General features: G+C 44.6%; 1 pseudogene; it reads right to left on the bottom strand.

Moving 5' to 3' along the window:
* LOC115113451 (serine/threonine-protein kinase BRSK2-like) overlaps positions 1 to 21524 on the bottom strand; it is a 177902-nt pseudogene that overhangs the window by 60483 nt on the left and 95895 nt on the right.

Here is a 21524-nt window from a genome sequence, read left to right as displayed (position 1 = left end):
ATATTTGGACGAGCAATGTCCGCGACATGGTTGGTTTTCTATTTATAATCTGTGATTGTCTGTAGACCCTGCCACATACGTCTCATGTCTGAGCCGTTGAATTGCGATTGATAGAACTTCAGTAACGTTTTCCTCAAATTTCCTTTGTTCAAATCCCCAGCTACACTAAATGCGGCCTCAGGATAAGTGGTTTCCAGTTGCATAAAGTCCAGTGTCGTTCCTTCAGGGCTATCGTGGTATAGGCTTGAGGGGGAATATACACGGCTGTGACTAAAACTGAAGAGAATTCTCCTGTGAGGTATAAAACGGTCAACATTTTACTGTGAGGTATTCTAGGTCGGTTGAACAAAAGGACTTGCGTTTCTGTATGCTATCACAATCACACCATGAGTAGTTAATCATGAAACATACACCACCGTCTTTCTTCTTACCGGAGAGTTCTTTACGCCTGTCTGTGCAATGTACTGAGAACCCAGATGGCTGTATGGACGGGGACAGTATATCTCGAGATAGCCATGACGTCTCTCTGGAAGGAGATCCTCACCTTACTTTATTGTCCAGAGACTGAACATTAGCGAGTGATATACTTGGAAGCGGTGGACGGTGTGCACGCCGCTCGAGTCGGACTAGAAGTCCACTCCGAATACCTCTTCTCCGCCGGCGGCATCTTGGAGCAGCCTCTGGGATAAGTTCAATTTCCCTGGGGGGTACGAACAAAGGATCCAATTGGGGAAAGTCGTATTCCTGGTCGTAATGCTGGTGAGTTACCGCCTGTCTGATATCCAAAAGTTCTTTCTGCCTGTATGTAATAACACAAAAAACATTCTGGGCTAATAATGTAAGAAATAACACACAAAAAAACAAAATACTGCCAAGTTGCAGAGGAGCAGAGCTTCCATGTCTGTCGGTACCATGTCTCTCACCATTATAATCAGTTGGTAAAAAACAATGTGCCACTCAGTCTGATAAGATGTGATTGGTGGACTATAGTAGGCCTAGTCCCAGTCCCAGCATCTCAGGCTCTGATTGGTTGAGATGGCCTGTGGATTCCAGAGGGAATTGTGGGTAGTGTAGTTGGCTGTGGATGAATGTAGTACCTGATTGGGCTAATCAGTGCTAACGAGACAGAGCGCGTCAAAGGCGCAAGTGGCATCCCCCTGTGAGGAGTATGAGAGTGTGTGTGTGTGTGTTTGTGTGTCATGCGTCATACCCATTTCTTTAGAGGAGCTGAAGGAGTGCAGATGTTCTCTCTTCCCCTCTCGCTGCATCCTTCCCTCTTTCTTTCCCTATTCCCTCGTCCCTCTCTTTCCCCTCTCTCTCCATCATTAGTCGAACAGACTGTTAGTATTCAGTGAAAACAGAATCATCTAAGAATCAGAGACGGCATGAGAGTCATCATTTTATACACACATATATATATATATATATATATATATATATATATATATATATATATATATTTGGATGATCTAAGTCCACAACAATGCTCAAACTGCATCAGGAGACCACTTTTGAGGTCTGGAAAAAATGTAAGAAATGTAGATTTTGGGGTGTAGTTACCCTTTAATGCAGGTGGAACCAGCAAGAGACCGTTGGTTAGCGATGTTTCTGTAGCACTCATGTAATTGCAAAGCTTTCAAAACAAAATGCCACTGGATTGATGCAACTCATCATGATATCATTCTGCCAGGTTGGCATAGGCTACTTGATCCCATTCAAAGATACTAGTCAAATCCCTGGTAATAATGTGTTAATAAAGCACTGCTGTTTTTACAGTCACCTCCATTACCACCAATGATCTCACTTATCTCATGAATTTAGCTCCTGTCTCTATGCATTAACTCTGAGGGATTAACACATGTTCATTGTCACCAACACAAAGTCATTAAGAAAAAAATCCACATGCAAAACTAGACACAGATATGCAAAACCATTCACAATGCACTCTCATACGCATCTAAACAATTAGATAGATGTGTACGAGAGTGCAGTGTGAATGGTTTTGCATATCTGTGTCTAGTTTTGCATAACGGTAGGCACAATGCAGATCTACACAAAACTCTCTCTCTCGCACGCACGTGCACACGCACGTGCACGCGCGCACACACGCACTGCAATCAGTGTCTCACATATGTTAATTGATTGGTAATGTGTAGGCTCTTCCTCTCTACCACTAGCAGTGTTCTGAGCACTGGGATCAATGGGAAATTCTTACACAGGAAGTCTATAATCTCCCTAACACAGCCCACCAACTCCCTACGCATGAAATGTGCATGTGCGCACGCGCACACACACACACACACACACACACACACACACACACACACACACAATAACTGAGAGAAATGTATAGAGAGGTCTTCATCAATTGATTGATGGTGCTGTGAGAGCCCCTGAGCGAAGATCTGCTTACCCACCCATTCACCATCTCCACAGAGGGACTGGTCCTGAACAGCTGTGTGTCTGCTGCAGTATCAGTGTGTGTGTTTGTGTGTCTTCGTGCATGTGTGCTTGAGTGTGTGCGTGCGTGCGTGCGTGCGTGCGTGCGTGCGTGTGTGTGTGTGTGTGTGTGTGTGTGTGTGGGTGTAAGTATGTGGTCAGAGGATATTTACAGACAGCCCTGTAATAAAACTAGTGATCTCTAGAGATTAAAGTTACACTGAGGACCAGTAATGTGTTCATTAGTGGGCCCTGAGGACTACTAACGATGTAGTATCAATTACTTATGTGGGAAGAGAGAAAAGATGGATGAAAGCCTTCCTCCTGATTTACAGAATAATTGAGATGTGGTGTCAATGGCCCTGCTCTTCAGAGAAGTCTTCTACAGTGTGATGGACAAAGACTAAGGTCATACGTTGAAGAGTGTGTGGGTTCAAGGTGAGTCAATAACACTTTCACAGATCCTCAACAACACACATCATTGAATCAAACAGGCTGCTCCTCGGTCAACACAGTGTCAATGACCAGATCATTCTACTGGCTATCCTACGACAGAGGAATACACACACACACACACACACTCACTCACACCCACTCTCTCGCTCACACAAAGATGTCAGAGGAAGGCCAAACTGACCGACATTCATCTCCCTGCATCCTATGAAAGTTACTCAGGGGCAAACACACACAACACACATAGGGCGCGCACACACACGGACCCATCCAATAATCACACCATCCAGCCTCTCCTGACAAATCAATGGCCTAGCTCTGCGTGGGCTTGAGCATTCTTAATGAGTTATCAGGATTGATTGGGGAGACGCTCGTTTGAAGCTCTTCCAAATCCCACTTTAATTGAAATGCGATACGGAGCTGAGGGCCATGGAGTTGGAAGTCAATTGGAACATCCGCTCAGAAATCAAACTACCATCTGTTGCTGTGATAACAAGGGCTGAGTCCGAAAACATAATTAACTGTCAAATCCTTGCTTCCCCAGTCCTCTTTTCCTCAATTTTTATCAAAGCACATTGGAGGAGAGGATCCAAGGTCCCTCCCCTGGACCTCCTTCTCCAATGAGCTTTGAGAGGACAGCCTACTGTAAGAGTAGAGATAGAGAGGATGGGGTGTTTAGTTTTGAATGAGGCGACGAGCTGAGGACTGCAATCCGAGTCATGCTGTGTTGGCGTGATGTGAGTTGGCTGGAGGATGTTCCAGGAAGACATTGGGAATAGTGGGTATTTGATGCAGTCACGCAACACTCATTCAGATAGAAGACCACCATATGATTGTCACGACATAGTGTCATGTTAACCTCTTGAACCTCTGGGGGCAGTATATTTCATTTTTGGATGAAAAACGTTCCCGTTTTAAACAAGATATTTTGTCACGAAAAGATGCTCGATTATGCATATAATTGACAGCTTTGGAAAGAAAACACTCTGACGTTTACAAAAGATATTGTCTGTGAGTGCCACAGAACTAATGCTACAGGCGAAACCAAGATGAAATTTCATACAGGAAGTGAGCCAGATTTTTGAGGCGCTGTGTTCCAATGTCTCCTTATATGGCTGTGAATGCGCAAGGAATGAGCCTACACTTTCTGTCGTTTCCCCAAGGTGTTTGCAGCATTGTGACGTATTTGTAGGCATATCATTGGAAAATTGACCATAAGAGACTACATTTACCAGGTGACCGCTCGGTGTCCTCCGTATTGCGTAATCTCCAGGTGCGTGCATTTTTCCATTTTGAACAGAGGAGAAACCAAACTGCCACGAGTGACTTATCATCTAATAGATATGTGAAAAACACCTTGAGGATTGATTCTAAACAACGTTTGCCATGTTTCTGTCGATATTATGGAGTTAATTTGGAAAAAGGTTTGCGTTGTAATGACTGAATTTTCTGTTTTTTTTCTTAGCAAAAATTGATGAACAAAACGAAGCGATTTCTCCTACACAAATAATATTTTGGGAAAAACTGAACATTTGCTATCTAACTGAGAGTCTCCTCATTGAAAACATCCGAAGTTCTTCAAAGGTAAATGATTTTATTTGAATGCTTTTCTTGTTTTTGTGAAAATGTTGCCTGCTGAATGCTAGGCTTAATGCTTTGCTAGCTATCAATATTCTTACACAAATGCTTGTGTAGCTATGGTTGAAAAGCATTTTTTGAAAATCTGAGATGACAGTGTTGTTAACAAAAGGCTACGCTTGTGAGGCAATATATTTATTTCATTTCATTTGCGATATTCATGAATAGTTAACGTTGCATTATGGTAATGAGCTTGAGGCTATAATTACGCTCCCGGATACGGGTCTTTTTCTTAGCCAAACGTGATGAACAAAACGGAGCGATTTCTCCTACACAAATAATATTTTGGGAAAAACTGAACATTTGCTATCTAACTGAGAGTCTCCTCATTGAAAACATCCGATGTTCTTCAAAGGTAAATTATTTTATTTGAATGCTTTTCTTGTTTTTATGAAAATGTTGCCTGCTGAATGCTAGGCTTAATGCTATGCTAGCTATCAATACTCTTACACAAATGCTTGTGTAGCTATGGTTGAAAAGCATTTTTTGAAAATCTGAGATGACAGTGTTGTTAACAAAAGGCTAAGCTTGTGAGCCAATATATTTATTTCATTTCATTTGCGATTTTCATGAATAGTTAACGTTGCGTTATGGTAATGAGCTTGAGGCTATAATTACGCTCCCGGATACGGGATTGCTCGTCGCAACAGGTTAAACAATCACTGATAGGAATCCCTCGTTGAAAGCGTTGGATTCTTTATTACGGTTTGACTGGTATGTTTCCATCTGGTTTCCAATCAAAGCGATTCTATGCAAATACTGTATATGAAATAAAAAAGACTCATAGTTAGTTAGTCTGCACTCTGTAACTCCAAGGTCTCCTCGTGGTGTGTAAATGATAACTAGCCAGGGCTGGGGAGAGAGCATATGAAGGCCATTCATTCTCATATGAGAGTTCTGGAGGTGACGGGGTAGCTGAGCGTCTCCCCTGTTCCCAGCCACAATGATGATGACTACATCACACAGAATACATTATAGCATAATCATTCAGAGAGAGAGAGAAAAATTGAGAAAAGGAGGGTGGGAGGGCGTTCAGAGAGATAGAGAAAGATTGCAAGATAGCACAAGAGAGAAAGATAGGGAAAGGGGGGAGGGAGGGAGGGAGGGAGGGAGGGAGGGAGGGAGGGAGGGAGGGAGGGAGGGAGGGAGGAATAGAGAAATTTTAAATGCTATAATATGACATCTAAAATGTCTCTAGTCCTTTGGAACTTTTGTGTTTATTGTGAATTTTTTATTGTTTATTTCACTTTTGTTTATTATCTATTTCATTTGCTTTGGCAATGTAAACATATGTTTCCCATTCCAATAAAGCCCTTGAATTGAATTGAATTGAGGAAGAGAGAGAGAGGAAGAGAGAGAGGGGAAGTGATGGTGCTGTCTTGGTGATGTCAGGGTAAGCAGATTAAGGTCAGCTGTGATTCATCAAGAAATGGCAGATGCTTTCTTCTGTGGCGGACAGACGGCTCTGTATTCTTTAATTTCATCCCCCTTTTTCCCTTTAGCCTCATCACACGGTAACCCCTTCCACCAGCGCCATCTCTCTCAAGGGCTCAGACATAAACAAACGCACAAGCATGCACGCACGCATGTATGCATGCACGCACACACACACGATACAGACCCACTAAGCTGTAAATGCATATAAACAGTCACACACGTACGCAAACACAAACACACACACACACAAAAAGCACTCAGTAGTGTCAACACAATTAACCAAGTATGGACACCATTAACTAAATCAGCCACTCGTTGAGAGCAGTGATGACGCCGGCAGAGATGGTCGCCTCGCTTCAAGTCCTTAGGAAACTATGCAGTACTTTGTTTTTTTAAATGTATTGTTTCTTATATTGTTAGCCCAGAAAATCTTGAGTGTTATTACCCTTTTATAACTAGGGGGCAGTATTTTCATTATTGGATAAAAAAACGTTCCCCTTTTTAAATATTTTGTCACGACAAGATGCTCGACTATGCATATAATTGACAGCTTTGGATAGAAAACACTTCCAAAACTGCAAAGATATTGTCTGTGAGTGCAACAGAACTGATGTTACAGGCAAAACCCAGATAAAAATCCAATCAGGAAGTGCCCCATTTTTTAAAACCGCCTCATGCCAATGACTCCTTATATGGATGTGAATGAGCTACGAATGAGCTTACATTTTCTACATATCCCCCAAGGTGTCTACAGCATTGTGACGTCTTTTTACGCATTTATGTTGAAGAATAGCCGTAAGGGACCACATTTAGCAAGTGGTCACATGATGGCTCCCGCAGAAAATCTTGCGTAAAGTACACATGTAGCCATTTTTCCAATCCTTCTTATGAGAAACCAATTGTTCCGGTGGATATTTTATCGAATTGTTATGTGAAAAACACCTTGAGGATTGATTCTAAACAACGTTTGCCATGTTTCTGTCGATATTATGGAGCTAATTTGGAAAAAAGTTTGGCGTTGTAGTGACTGCATTTTCCAGTCGATTTCTCAGCCAAACGTAGCTATTTCGCCTACAAAAAAATTATTTTTGGAAAAAAGGAACATTTGCTATCTAACTGGGAGTCTCCTAAGTGAAAACATCCGAAGATCTTCAAAGGTAAATGATTTAATTTGATTGCTTTTCTTATTTTCGTGAAAATGTTGCCTGCTGGTAGCAGAGCCTAGCCATAACATTATGCCATGATAAACTCTTACACAAATGCTTGTCTAGCGTTGGCTGTAAAGTATATTTTGAAAATCTGAGATGACAGTGTGATTAACAAAAGGCTAAGCTGTGTCTCAATATATTTCATTTGTGATTTTCATGAACAGGAACATTTTCTAGGGGTATTTATGTCCGCTGCGTTATGCTAATTAGTTTGAGGCTATCATTACGCTCCCGCATGTGGGTTTGAGAGTCATGAGAAGTTAAATACAGCCGCAAAGAACTATTGGATATCAGAGCGAAGTCAATTTACCAATATTACGAACAGGAAGACGACTTTCCCGAAGCGGATCCTTTGTTCACACCACCACCCAGGGCTTTGGATCTGATTCCAGAGGCCGACCCAAAACAATGTCGCCACAGAAGAGGTAGACGGAGCGGCCTCCTGGTCAGACTTCGTAAGCGTGCACACCACCCACCGCTTCCAAGTACATTACTTGCCAATGTCCAGTCTCTAGATAACAAGGTAGATGAAATTAGGGCAACATTCTCTGTTACACAGAAGGGATATGTTGTCAGAGTTGGTACAGCCACCGGGAATCTTTAGGTGTCGTGCCAACAAAAATAAACATCTCTCTGGGAAGAAGAAGGGCGGGGGTGTATGCTTCACGATTAACGACTCATTGTGTAATTGTGAACAATATACAGGAACTCAAGTCCTTTTGTTCACCTCACCTAGAATTCCTCACAATCAAATGTCGAACATATTATCTGCCAAGAGAATTCTCGTTGGTTATTGTCACAGCTGTGTATATCCCCTCTCAAGCCGGTACAACGAGGGCCCTCAAGGAACTTAGAGGCTGCATTTATTGTAGCTGGGGATTTTAACAAACCAAATTTGAGAACAAGGCTACCGAAATCCTATCAGCATATTAATTGTAGCACTGGTGCGGGCAATACACCAGATCACTGCTACTCTAACTTCCGTGATGCCCTCCCTTTGGCAAATCTGACCACAACTCCATTTTGGTCCTATTGTCCTATAGGCAGAAACTCAAACAGGATGTACCCGTGATGAGAACTATTCAACGCTCGTCTGACCAATCGGAATCCACGCTTCAAAATTATTTTCACTGTGAAATGTTCCAGGCTCAGAGAATAATATCGATTTACGCTGATTTCGTGAGTGAGTTTATAAGGAAGTGCATTGGGGATGTTGTACACACTGTAACTATTAAAACCTACCCTAACCAGAAACTGTGGATCGATGGTAGCATTCGCGCAAAACTGAAAGTGCGAACCACTGCATTTAACCATGGAAAGGTGACAGGGAATATGGACGAATACAAACAGTGTAGTTATTCCCTCCGAAAGGCATTCAAACAAGCAAAATGTCAGTACAGGGACAAAGTGGAGTCGCAATTCAACGGCTCAGACATGAGACATATGTGGCAGGGTCTACAGACAATCATGGACTACAAAAAGAAAACCAGCCACGTCACGGAAACCAACATCTTTCTTCCAAATAAACTAAACACCTTTTTTGCCCGCTTTGAGGATAATACAGTGCCATCGACGCGGGCCACTACCAAGGACTGCGGGCCCTCCCTCCCCTTCTCCGTGGCCGAAGTGAGTAAGACATTTAAACGTGTTAACTCTCGCAAGGCTGCCGGCCCAAACGGCATCCTAGCCTCGTCCTCAGAGCAAGCACAGATCAGCTGGCTGGTGTGTTATTTGACATATTCAATCTCTCCCTATCCCAGTCTGCTGTTCCCACATGCTTCAAGATGGCCACCATTGTTCCTGTACCCAAGAAAGCAAAAGTAACTGAACTAAATGACTATCGCCCCATAGCACTCACTTCTGTCATCATGAAGTGCTTTGAGAGACTAATCCAGGATCATATCACCTCCACCTTACCTGCCACCCTACACCCACTTCAATTTGCATACCGCCCCAATAGGTCCACAGATGATGCAATCGCCCTCGCACTGCACACTGCCCTGTCCCATCTGGACAAGAGGAATAGCTATGTAAGAATGCTGTTCATTGACTACAGCTCAGCATTCAACACCATAGTACCCTCCAAGCTCATCATTGAGTTTGAGGCCCTGGGTCTGAACTCTGCCCTTTGCAAATGGGTCCTGGACTTTCTGAAGGGCCGCCTCCAGGTGCTGAAGTTAGGAAACAACATCTCCACTTCACTGATCCTCAACACTGGGATCCACAAGGTTGCGTGCTCAGCCACCTCCTGTACTGCCTGGGCTTGATTACCAACAACGACGAGACAGCCTACAAGGAGGAGGTGTGGGCACTCGGAGTGTGGTGTCAGGAAAACAACCTCTCACTCAATGTCAACAAAACAAAGGAAATTATCAGGAAACAGCAGAGGGAGCGCCCCCCTATCCACATCGATGGGATAGCAGTGGAGAAGGTGGAACATTTTAAGTTCCTTGGCGTACACATCAAGGACAAACTGAAATGGTCCATGAACGCAACAGCGCCTCCTCAAACTCAGGAGGCTGAAGAAATTTGGCTTGTCACCTAAAACCCTCACAAACCTTTACAGATGCACAATTGAGAGCATCCTGTCGGGCTGTAAAACTGCCTGATACGGCAACTGTACTGCCCACAACCGCAAGGCTCTCCAGAGGGTGGTGCGGTCTGCCCAGAGCATTACCGGGGGCAAACCAGCTGCCCTCTAGGACACCTACAGCACCCGATGTCACAGGAAGGCCAAAAAGATCATCAAGGACATCAACCACACAAGCCACGACCTGTTCACCCCACTACCATCTAGAAGCCAAGGTCAGTATAGGTGCATCAAAGCTGGGACCGAGAGACTAAAAAACAGCTTCTATCTCAAGGCCATCAGACTCAAGAGAATCTCTCCAGTGGCTTCTCCTATTATATATAAACACATACATCCCCCCTCTCTGTCTCACACAACCAATTTTCTGCTATCATGTCATATTTTCTACATTTATCTGGTCTCACCAGGTGGTCCTCTAACAGCCCCTAGCCCCCCTCTCCTCATCTCTGCCACCATCCCTCCATTCTCCACTCCCCATCCACCCCTACCACCTTGACTGTCTCCCTTTCCCTCCCTCCCGTCTCCACCATCTTGCTGGCTTAGAAATGTGAGGACTTAAGACTGGATGCCAGAGCCCTTGCCGGGGCCAGGGACACACACACACACACACACACACACACACACACACACACACACACACACACACACACACACACACAAACACACACACAGACATAAAATACAATTGACACTGTACACTAAGTGTGTGTGCATGTCCGTGTGCCTGTGCCCACACCTGTGTGGAACATCAATGGACATCCACACCTCTGTTCTAACCCCACAGCTTGTGTCACTGATGAAGTGAAGCGTCATTATACAACAAGATTTGTCCAGGGGGGCAAGAATAAATGTCTATGGTTGAAGGTTTGGAAAAGGGTTCAAACGGAAATGTAACCCGCAATCCTCAGAGTCGTAGCTCGCAGTTTAAGCCCTTCCTCTATCCCAATCCGTCTAATACCGCAGTGGATCTGGTGTGACCTGGCTGCAGTATATTACCGCTATATTCATAGAGCAGAGTAGGAAGTTCTACTATGGAGTGAGATTAGATTATTGTAAATGTATAGAACATTATGTTGTATAATTTGCAATGATTATGAGTCGATATTCTTAGTCTAAATGCCAGGGATGACATCATTATCTCAGAAGGGTGCTGGTGATGATGTTAGGTGGTGAACTCTGTCTCTGCAACATCTCATCTCCTCCGGTCTCTAAATGTCAAGTCTCTGGTGCTCAGACTGTCTTCAGCTGTTACACACACACACCCTCAATCTAGGATCACACACACACACACACACACACACACACACACACACACACACACACACACACACACACACACACACACACACACACACACACACACACACACACACACACACACACACACACACACACACACACACACACAAACACAAACACGTGCAAATGCCATGCTAATGCTGCTACAGAGGCCAGAGAGGGAACCTAGATCTTCTGCAAATGTTCTGTCAGACCTGGGCCCTGACAGTAAATCTCAGTAAGACAAAAAATTATGGTATTCCAAAAAAGGTACAGTTGACATGACCACATATACAAATTCCATCTAGACACCGTTGCCCTGGAGCACACAAAAAAACTATACATACTCTCGGCCTAAACATCAGCGCCACAGGTAACTTCCACAAATCTGTGAACGAGCCGAGAGACAAGGCAAGAAGGGCCTTATATGCCATGAAAAGGAACATACAATTCTACATAGCAATTAGGATCTGGAAAAAAATAGGTGAATCAGTTATAGAAACCATTGCCCTTTATGGTTGTGAGGTCTGGGGTCTGCTCACGAACCAAGAATTCAGAAAATGGGACAAACACCAAACTGAAACTCTACTTGCAGAATTCTGCAAAAATATCCTGTGTACAACGTAAAACAACAAATAATGCATGCAGAGCAGAATTAGGTTAATACCCGCTAATTATCAAAATCCAGAAAAGAGCCGTTAAATTCCACAATTCCACAAAAGGAAGCGATTCCCAAATCTTCCATAACAAAGCCATCAGCTACCGAGAGATGACACTGGAGAAGAGTCCCCTAAGCAAGCTGGTCCTGGGGCTCTGTTCACAAACACAAACAGACCCCACAGAGCACCAGGACAGCAAAACAATTAAACCCAACCAAATTATGAGAAAACAAAAAGAGAATTACTTGACACATGTACATTAATTTACAAAAAAAAAACAGAGCAAACCAGAATGCTATTTGGCCCTTAATAGAGAGTACACAGCGGCAGAATACCTGATCACTGTGACTGACCCAAACGTACGGAAAGCTTTGTCTATGTACAGACTCAGTGAGCATAGCCTTGCTATTGAGAAAGGCCACCGTGGGCAGACCTTTCTCTCAAGAGAATACAGGCTGTGTGCACACTGCCCACAAAATGAGGTGGAAACTGAGCTGTACTTCCTAACCTCCTGCCAAATGTATGACCATATTAGAGACACATATTTCCCTCAGATCACACAGATCCACAAAGAATTTTGAAAACAAACACAATTTTGACAAACTCCCATATCTACTGGGTGAAATACCAGTGTCCCATCACAGCGGCAGTATTTGTGACCTGTTGCCACAAGGGCAACCAGTGAAGGACAAACACCATTGTAAATACAACCCATATTTATGTTTATTTATTTTCCTTTAACTATTTACACATAATATGACATTTGAAATGTCTTAATTGTCTTGGAACTTTTGTGTTGTTTACCGTTCATTTGTATTGTTTATTTAACGTTTGTTTATTATCTACTTCACTTGCTTTGGCAAATGTTAACATATGTTTCCCAAGCCAATAAAGCCCTTGAATTGAATTGAGATGAGAGACAAACAAAGAGGAAGGAGGGATGGAGAGAAGACAGTTAATCCCAACATGAGAGACAGTAGACGGGAAATAGGTTTGTCTTTCATTTTTGATGAAGGGAATGAAAGAAAATAAGTACATGTGATGTAATGTTAGAGACCAGGGGAGTATGAAAGTAGGGTTATAAATACATGCGCACACACACACACACACACACACACACACACACACACACACACACACACACACACACACACACACACACACACACACACACACACACACACACACACTCATACACATACACACACATACACACACACACACGCGCACACACACACACACATACACACACACACACACACACACACATACACATACACACACACACACACGCACAAACACACATACAAACGAACTGAAAGGATGAATGAACAGATGCGTATTGTGGTGTACCTGCTGCAACGGCCTTTTAAACAAAGAAACACATCAGGATTCAGGAGTACACTTGCGTTGAAAATCAAACCTTTTGAAAATGCCAAAGTATGAATGAGTTTTGAGGTGAGACAACAGAGGAAGGGAATATGTTTTAAACATGTTGTTGTCTCTGAGTGCGTGTGTGTGGTGTGTTGTCTGGTGGATCTGCATTGTGCAGGAAAGACAGACGGCCAATAACTCACGCTGGGAAGACATGTCATTTTCTCCCCTCCCTTTCCAAAGCCAATCACTGTTCCTATGACAACAAGCCCCTCAGATGTTGAGAATGGGAATGAGCGAGAGAGAGAGAGAGAGAGAGAGAGAGAGAGAGAGAGAGAGAGAGAAATATAGTGAGTGAGTGAGTAGAGGGAGCGAGTGAGTGAGTGAGTGAGTGAGTGAGTGAGTGAGTGAGTGAGTGAGTGAGTGAGTGAGTGAGTGAGTCAGTGAGTGAGTGAGTGAGTGAGAGAGAGAGTGAGAGAGAGAGAGAGAGAGAGAGAGAGAGAGAGAGAGAGAGAGAGATGGAAAATAAAGATTTGAAATATAAAGCCTGATAGGATGAGGGAAAAAACAGAGACAAAAAAGGGAGATGCTCCATGTGTCATTCAACTCAAACTAACTTCAGACACGCACACACACCCTAATACCATATGGCGGCGCACAATTGGTCCAGCATCATCCGGGTTAGGGGAGGGTTTGGCCGGGGTAGGACATCATTGTAAAATTAGAATTTGTTCTAAACTGATTTGCTAAGTTAAGAAAAGGTTCAATTAAAAAAATGAAAAATCTGAGTTCATGACCCATTTAACCAATTAAACCAAGGCCATGGAAATGAAGAGTGAGAGGGTTAAAGTGTTGAGTAGGCCTGATGAGTGGAGTAATGCTCCCCTCTTTTCTCCCGTTCTTTTCATCCCACTCGTTCTCTCATTATGCTGAAAAAAACAACATCAGCAGAAAGGAGAGGCAGCAGCTCTGAAATGGCCCATTTGGCTGACTCCACTGCCGCGCTGACTGCACACACATACGGTACACACACACACCATATGAGAGGGCAAGAGTGTGTTTGTAAGTTAACATATTATTACATACAACGGTGACTAACCCCATTCTGCGCAACCGCAGCATTCAGACGAGGCTGCAATGAAAACGAATGGGGCTGTAGCGAAAGTGTTGCATCAAAATCCGGGGTGTGAGCTAAGTTTCGATTCAGCGTTGACTGACATGGTAATGGACTAATAGTATTTGAGAAAAGATGAAAAAAACGGACCCCTCTGACGCGGTACGTTACATAGCGACGTGTCACTACGTAACGTACGGCACACGCATTTGCAACTCATTTTGTGCCATACAGCCTCTTTCCACCAGGGGTAGCCCTTCACTCGCATATTAAAAACAACAAAGGGACAAGGTAAGGGGTGAGGGGGATACCTGGTCAGTTGTACAACTGAATGCATTCATTTTTTTTGCGCCATCAATGCAAGCCGTCATGACCCTCAATAGCCGCGGCAGCCGCTGTTTACTTCGGAAGACTTCGGAAACTTTAGCGGCGCTATAAAAAACCTGATTCAAATCTGACACAAACATTAAAGTAGGTATGTAATGACACATCATATAAACTCTTTATAGTGTTTCATTTACATTTTAGAGGTGATAAGTTGGACAGATCGGGTGAAAAAAAGTTGTTTCCCCACATGACATATCTCCCCGTTTCACTATCACGGAATAGGTTTCGCTTCCCCACCCGCCATTTTTAAAAAGACCTGACAGCGCTCATTGCCTTCTTCAGTCATTCAGGGACGGGCATCATGAACGTCTCGTCATTCATTTTGCTGGAAAGGGGAGAAATTGTGCTTTACAATGGTATTGATATTACAGTTGATCTGGAAGATTTACGTTTTTTGGGTGCTAAAATGAGGTCAATTGTATGGACCAGAGCGATGTACAAAAGTTAGTTAGTTACCGTTACCGTGGATAAATGGCAGCATTCGCGCAAAACTGGAAGCGGCAACCAACGCATTTAACCAAGACAAGGAGACTGGGAATATGGTCAAATACAAACAGTGCAGTTATTCCCGTTGTAAGGCAATCAAACAGGCAAAACGTCAGTTTAGAGACAAAGTTGAGTCACAATTCAACGGCTCAGACATATGTGGCAGGGTCTACAGACGATCACGGATTACAAAGGGAAAACCAGCCACGTCGTGGACACCGACGTCTTGCTCCCAGACAAGCTAAACACCTTCTTCACCCGCTTTGAGGATAACAGAGTGCCACCAACGCGGCCCGCTCCATAGGACTGTGGGCTCTCGTTCTCAGTAGCCACACGCTTCCAACTCAGTCACCAAGTTTGCAGACGACACAACAGTAATAGGCCTGATTACCAACAATGGCTAAACAGCCTAGAGGGAGGAGGTGAGGGCCCTGGCGGAGTGGTGCCAGGAAAATAACCTCTCCCTCAACAAAACAAAGAAGCTGATTGTGGACTTCAGGAAGCAGTATGCCCGTATCCACATCAACGGGACCGCAGTGGAGAAGGTGGAAAGCGTAAACATCACTGACAATCTGAAATGGTCCACCCACACAGACAGTGTGGGGAAGAAGGCACAACCTTCAACCTCAGGAGGCTGAAGAAATTTGGCTTGGCCCCTAAGACCCTCACAAACTTTTACAGATGCACAATTGACAACATCCTGTAGGGCTGTATCACTGCCTGGTACGGAAACTGTACCACTCGCAACCGCAGGGCTCTCCAGAGGGTGGTGTGGTCTGCCGAACACATTACCGGGAGCACACTGCTTGTCCACCAGGACACCTACAGCAACCGATGTCAAAGGAAGGCCAAACAGATCATCAAGGAAATCAATCACCTGAGCCACGGCCTGTTCACCCCGCTATCATCCAAAAGGGGAGGTCAGTACAGGTAAATCAAAACTGGGACAGAGAGAAAAACAGCTTCTATCTCAAAGCCATCAGATTGTTAAATAGCCATCACTAGTTGGCTACCGCCGGGTTACTCAGCCTTACACCTTAGAGGCTGCTGCCCAACATACATAGACATGGAATCACTGGCCACTTTAATAATGGAACAGCAGTCACTTTAACTAGTTGCTCCTACCCTCTACTTTTTTGAACATTTTGTTAAAAATCGCGCAACATTTCAGCGCCCTGCTACTCATGCCAGGAATATAGTACGTTCATATGGTTAGAATGTGTGTATAGGAAACCCTCGGACGTTTTTAAAACTGGTTAAATCACGACTGTGGCTATTACATAACGTGCGTTACATCGGAAAGCGCAGGAAAACCTGATCACAGAAAATGGAAATAAATATCCTTGCGCCACTTCCAGCAATTGTTAACAGTGAGCCGAATTAGATAAGACCGAGCATTCAACTCCCACAGCATCCCCATGTAGTCGAGTATCTTGTGAATTTAATCCTCTTTGATTCTTGGTTGAACCGAAAGAGGGGCACGGCGTACCTCCGGTCTCCGCCCAGATCATTCCGGAAGAGCTCTCTCCTGAAATTTTTTCCAAGACGACAGCTAATGATATGTACATCGCCTACGGATGATTTTTATCGCTTATTAACGTTTACTAATACCTAAAGTAGCATTACAAACGTATTTCGAAGTGTTTTGTGAAAGTTTATCGTCTACTTTTTGAATTTTAAAAAATGACGTTACGTTGTGAAATCGCTGTTTTTTTCGTTTATCACACAGTCTACATATAACGATATCTTGGCTTTATATGGCCCGATTTAATCGAAATAAAGACCCAATAGTGTTTATGGGACATCTAGGAGTGCCAACAAAGAAGATGGTGAAAGGTAATGACTGTTTTCTATTTTATTGTGCGGTTTGTGTAACGCCGAAATGCTAATTATTTTGTTTACGTCCCCTGCTGTGCTTTTCTGTTGTAGTGTATTGGTGCATGCTATCAGATAATAGCTTCTCATGCTGTCGCCGAAAAGCATTTTAAAAATCGGACTTGTTGCCTGGATTCACAACGAGTGTAGCTTTAATTTGATACCCTGCATGTGTATTTTAATGAACTTTTGAGTTTTAACTAATACTATTAGCATTTAGCGTAGCGCATTTGCATTTCCAGAGCTCTAGTTGGGACGCAAGCGTCCCAGGTAGAGGTAAGAGGTTAATAATGTTTACATACTGCTTTACTCATCTCATATGTAAACTCAGCAAGAAAAGGATCATTCGTAAAAATCCAATTAACTTCACAGAAATTCATTGTAAAGGGTTTAAACACTGTTTCCCATGCTTGTTCAATGAATCACAAACAATTCATGAACATGCACCCGTGGAACGTCATTAAGACACTAACAGCTTACAGACGGTAGGCAATTAAGGTAACAGTTATGAAAACTTAGGACACTAAACAGGCCTTTCTATTGACTCTGAAAAACACCAAAAGAAAGATGCCCAGGGTCCCTGCTCATCTGCGTGAATGTGCCTTAGGCATGCTGCAAGGAGGCATGAGAACTGCAGATGTGGCCAGGGCAATAAATTGCAATGTCCGTACAGTGAGACGCCTAAGACAGCGCTACAGGGAGACAGGACGGACAGCTGATGGTCCTCGCAGTGGCAGACCACGTGTAACAACACCTGCACAGGATCGGTACATCCGAACTTCACACCTGCGGGACAGGTACAGGATGACAACAACAACTGCCCGAGATACACCAGTAACGCACAATCCCTCCATCAGTGCTCAGACTGTCCGCAATAGGCTGAGAGAGGTTGGACTGTGGGCTTGTAGGCCTGTTGTAGTAAGGCAGGTCCTCACCAGACATCATAGGAAACAACGTCACCTATGGGCACAAACTCACCGTCGCTGGACCAGACAGGACTGTCAAAAAAGTGCTCTTCACTGACGAGCCACGGTTTTGTCTCACCAGGGGTGATGGTCAGATTCACATTTATCGTCGAAGAGTTTGCGTTACACTGAGGCCTGTACTCTGGAGCGGGATCTATTTGGAGTTGAAGGGTCCGTCATGGTCTGGGGCGGTATGTCATTAGAACGTGCGTTGAAGATGTCGTTCCCATAGCAACGATAAAAACATTCCCTAACCAGAAACCGTGGATTGATGGCAGCATTCGCGTGAAACTGAAAGCGCGAACCACTGCTTTTAATCAGGGCAAGGTGTCTGGTAACATGACCGAATACAAACAGTGCAGCTATTCCCTCCGTAAGGCTATCAAACAAGCTAAGCGTCAGTACAGAGACAAAGTAGAATCTCAATTCAACGGCTCAGACACAAGAGGCATGTGGCAGGGTCTACAGTCAATCACGGACTACAAGAAGAAACCCAGCCCAGTCACGGACCAGGATGTCTTGCTCCCAGGCAGACTAAATAACTTTTGCCCGCTTTGAGGACAATACAGTGCCACTGACACGGCCTGCAACGAAAATATGCGGTCTCTCCTTCACTGCAGCCGAGGTGAGTAAGACATTTAAACGTGTTAACCCTCGCAAGGCTGCAGGCCCAGACGGCATCCCCAGCCGCGCCCTCAGAGCATGCGCAGACCAGCTGGCCGGTGTGGTTACGGACATATTCAATCAATCCCTATACCAGTCTGCTGTTCCCACATGCTTCAAGAGGGCCACCATTGTTCCTGTTCCCAAGAAAGCTAAGGTAACTGAGCTAAACGACTACCGCCCCGTAGCACTCACTTCCGTCATCATGAAGTGCTTTGAGAGACTAGTCAAGGACCATATCACCTCCACCCTACCTGACACCCTAGACCCACTCCAATTTGCTTACCGCCCAAATAGGTCCACAGACGATGCAATCTCAACCACACTGCACACTGCCCTAACCCATCTGGACAAGAGGAATACCTATGTGAGAATGCTGTTCATCGACTACAGCTCGGCATTCAACACCATAGTACCCTCCAAGCTCGTCATCAAGCTCAAGACCCTGGGTCTCGACCCCACCCTGTGCAACTGGGTACTGGACTTCCTGACGGGCCGCCCCGAGGTGGTGAGGGTAGGCAACAACATCTCCTCTCCGCTGATCCTCAACACGGGGGCCCCACAAGGGTGCGTTCTGAGCCCTCTCCTGTACTCCCTGTTCACCCACGACTGCGTGGCCACGCACGCCTCCAACTCAATCATCAAGTTTGCGGACGACACAACAGTGGTAGGCTTGATTACCAACAATGACGAGACGGCCTACAGGGAGGAGGTGAGGGCCCTCGGAGTGTGGTGTCAGGAAAACAACCTCACACTCAACGTCAACAAAACTAAGGAGATGATTGTGGACTTCAGGAAACAGCAGAGGGAACACCCCCCTATCCACATCGATGGAACAGTTGATTTTGACCCCCCTTTGTTCAGGGATACATTATTCCATTTCTGTTAGTCACATGTCTGTGGAACTTGTTCAGTTTATGTCTCAGTTGTTGAATCTCGCTATGTTCATACAAATATTTACACGTTTGTTGAAAATAAACGCAAAGTTTATATACTGTATTCTGTTCTACTATATTTCAGTCAATGCCACTACGACATTGCTCATCCTAATATTTATATATTTCTTAATTCCATTCTTTTACTTTTAGATTTGTGTATTGTTGTGAATTGTTAAGATAGTACTGCACTGTTGGAGCTAGGAACACAAGCTGTCACGGATCCCTCCGGAACTTTCATTACGCACACCTAGCCCCTATTCCCAGTGATTAGTAATTGTATAAGGGTGCCCTTGCTTTACCATTGTCCTGTTGATTATTGTTACTAGGTCGGTTGGTGTGTGTGAGTATCTGTGCTGTGTATTTGGGCTTTCGTGCCCTTATGGATTGCGCAGATGATTACAGGTCTCGTCCCGTGTGATAATCATTGTGCGCTGGTGTTATTTATTCGAGGTACTCCTCGCTCTTTTGTTTGGGTTTCAACCCTGTGTTTTGTTATGTGTTTGTTTGGTTTTCGCACGGTGGTGCCTTTACACGGCACTACATAATATGGGCTGAATAAAAAAAACTATTATGCATCCCTGCGCCTGTCTCTCGATATCCCTTCATACTGTACCAACGTGACAGAATAATCTACCATTAAGGGAGACAGTGGGAATGGCCCGTCCGACTACGCTCCGACTGGTCCATCCAGTGCCGCCGCAACTTCGGCAGCTGCAACTGGGCCGCCGGACGTTGCCACAACGGGTCCGTTTGACGACGCCACTTTAGCGGCCACAACTGGCCTGTCTGGAGCCGTCACAACCGGTCCGTCCGACGCCACTCCCACTGGTCCGTCCGACACCGCCGCACCTTTGGCAGCTGCAACTGGCCTGTCCGACTATGACACAACTTCGGCAGCTGCATTGTGCCCTGATCGACCAGCACTGTGTTCCCGTGATCGTCCTCTAGACCGGTGCCGTTGCGCCGCTAGTGCAGCACGGGGGGTGGGCTGGGTGGGGTCACTGTCACGGATCCCTCTGGAACTTTCATTTCATTTCTTTACCCCGAATACGCATTCCTGTGCCTGTCTCCCAAATCTCTTCACGCCAGCGTGACACAAGCATTTCGCTACACCCTGTGTATGTGATCAATTTATTTGTTGAATTTTTTATTACTGTATACAAACACATATCTTACCAAACTCGACTTATTCCACTGCCTTGGTTAGTGCATAGGGCACACATGTATGTGCATAGCGTACTGCACACACTCCTGTGCAGACTGACAAAAGACACACACGGTTAACTTCCCTACTGAGGGGTGACCACGGGAATGAGGCAAAGCAAAGCATGTGCTTGGTCAACAGAAAATCTCCCCGACTACATCCTAGTGGGCCCAATGGAGTCATGATATTTAGTCCACAGACACGCATACACACCAGCCAGGGTGTTTTTTATTAACAACATTTGTCACCCATGGCTGCCTGTGACCCTTTCTCTGTGCGGAGGACAAAGCAGTGTGATAGTGCCAAGCACCACACTAACCTCCTGCAATGGCACACCATCTATCTCACTCTCAGGATATTGAAGTGTTGGCACTACTGAAGTGTGTGCGTGTTTGTGTGTGTGTGTGTGTGTGTGTGTGTGTGCGTGTGTGTGTGTGTTTGTGTGTGTGTGTGTGTGTGTGTGTGTGTGTGTGTGTGTGTGTGTGTGTGTGTGTGTGTGTGTGTGTGTGTGTGCATGTGAGAGCACATACAGTATGCTGTATGTATGCGCTGCACCCCATTCAAATTAAATCTGCCCACGATCCAATTACATCTCAATGAGATGCTTCGGTGTGATGTCCTGAGATAGAGAATATGCTGCATCCCATGAAAGGTCATTATACAAGATCAGATTAAGGCCTGCTCCATTTTCCTCACTCCAATGGTTTACTCTACCATAAGGGCTTATAATTGCAGAGAAGCAAAGTCTAGTCTAGCTATTGATGGGTAGTGGTCTAATGAAGAAATGCAGAAGTGTTGCCTAACATACTTCGTCAT

The sequence above is a fragment of the Oncorhynchus nerka genome, linkage group LG28 (assembly GCF_034236695.1).
Source record: "Oncorhynchus nerka isolate Pitt River linkage group LG28, Oner_Uvic_2.0, whole genome shotgun sequence".
Classification (NCBI taxonomy): domain Eukaryota; kingdom Metazoa; phylum Chordata; class Actinopteri; order Salmoniformes; family Salmonidae; genus Oncorhynchus; species Oncorhynchus nerka.
The sequence above is the reverse complement of the archived record's forward strand: the minus strand, read 5'-3'. Positions and strand labels throughout refer to the sequence as shown.